The following is a 1,895-nucleotide window of genomic DNA, read 5'->3' as shown; positions in this document are numbered from 1 at the left end:
GTTTCGAGGGGCATCTGATAAGATAAGGAATCAACTACAAGGGGAATAAGATTCGGATTACCTTGTTGATCGAATATCTCAAGGCAAGAACACTTGATTGAGATTCGAATCACTCCACAAGCAAGATCGATCATGTCTAGCTTGAATGACTCTTGTTGATCAAATATCTCAAACACTTGTTTGAGATTCGAATCACTCCACAAGCAAGATTGATCATGTCGAGCTTGAATGATTCTACATGCAATCTAAACTACATAGAATTGCAAAGAAACTTAGCCATTGGCTAAATTAAAGCAGAAATGCTTCTTTCTATATTTTTCCCAGTCTCCTTACAAATACAACATACATGGCTTTATATAGCCTCAAAAATGAAACTACTAAAGGTATTCCAAGAGTTGTAACATTCCTACTTTATGGCCATAATTAGCCATTATGTAAATGTAACCGAAATTAAATAACAAGTCTTAAAATACAATAACTCTAAATTACTCTAAATTGTAACCCACCCAAAATTTACAACAATCAAACTTCATTATTCTTCAATGTAGCATGAATTGAAACATCTTTTTGATAATTTTGACAAACTTTTCTTCACATCTTCATTGAAGTATATTGTATGATTGATGTCTCTTGGTTCATATCAGCATCCATTACGAAAAGACCTTCCTCTGAGTGGATATGTGGAAGTACGCTATGATGATCCAGAGAAACGTGTGGTTTCTGAACCCATTGAGATGACCTAAGAATTTTGTTATTTCGATTTTGCTTGTCCTTGGGAACAGCGTAGCGACAGATAATTCAGAATCAGAATAGGTCCAGTCCAGCCAGGGGACAAATCAATAGGAAATGCTATTTGCTGCTTTGTCAGAATAAAAAGAAGAAGGAGGAAATGAAAGAGTTTCGCGGGAATTGTCTTGATCCTCGGATATCATTGAGAAAAGAAATAGGAATCAGTGTTATCGAACGATTTCCTTCAATTATGCACAGTATGGAATGAGTCAAAAATCCTGCAACAAGTCTCGATACAAAACGAACGGGGTTTTTGTCTTTCTTTCGGTTGAATTGATAGCAGACAGAAGAGCCTTAATATACATACACAAGGGCTACCGCGCTTTACTAAGAGTTGAGAAAGGAGAGGGGAGAAGCTGTGAGACTGTAAAGGAGAAGAGGGGACTGCTAAATGTGTAGTATAGATAGTAAGTAATAGGCTGCTACTCTAGGCTCGCTTCGCTTCTTCAAGCTCCGCCCCTTATTTTAGCGCTAACGCGCCAACTATTTAGTATTTTGTAAAGCAAGCAACCTTACAAGAATAAAAAGAAGAAGGAGGAAATCACGATTTGGAAAACAGGGCAGGGATGGGATAGATTCTTTACAATGACCACCGTAGACCAATTGAAAGAAAGGGATGTAGTGCAGCTTGGTAGTTTAGTTTTGGGTACAAAATGCCACCGGTTCCAATCCTCTCATTCCGACCTATTACTTCTCCTCTGGGCAGTAACAAGGGATCCATTGAGATCGATTCAAATTGGACATACAAAATCTTTCATTCTTCAAGCTCTTTCACATGGGTACAAAAATCATCCTTTTCTTTATAGTCGTATCTACTTGAATAAGAAAGCGCTCTTAGTTCAGTTCGGTAGAACGTGGGTCTCCAAAACCCGATGTCGTAGGTTCAAATCCTACAGAGCGTGATTCCCTGATTGAACGAGGTAAAGCAGCTTCAATTCCATTGCCTGGACTATTACTGATTGATTGAACAAGGTAAATAGGCTGTATGAGAATCCGGAACCTATTGATTGATTCTTGAATTGCTCTTTCTTCTTTCGTTCCCTGATTGTTTGTTCTCGGTAAATAGGCTGATCTCTTGGACTGATTGAACTCGGTCTCTTTTCTCA

At 38.3% G+C, this 1,895-nt stretch overlaps 1 non-coding gene across 1 annotated transcript; it reads left to right on the top strand.

Annotated features, from left to right (window-relative positions):
• Nucleotides 1–1,617: 1,617 nt before the first annotated feature.
• On the top strand, nucleotides 1,618–1,691 carry TRNAW-CCA (transfer RNA tryptophan (anticodon CCA)). The gene has a single exon. It is a non-coding gene; the product is annotated as a tRNA-Trp (tRNA).
• Nucleotides 1,692–1,895: the final 204 nt, after the last annotated feature.

Source organism: Cucurbita pepo, chromosome 6 (assembly GCF_057944985.1).
Source record: "Cucurbita pepo subsp. pepo isolate OVF chromosome 6, ASM5794498v1, whole genome shotgun sequence".
Taxonomy (NCBI): Eukaryota; Viridiplantae; Streptophyta; class Magnoliopsida; order Cucurbitales; family Cucurbitaceae; genus Cucurbita; species Cucurbita pepo.
The sequence above is the reverse complement of the archived record's forward strand: the minus strand, read 5'-3'. Positions and strand labels throughout refer to the sequence as shown.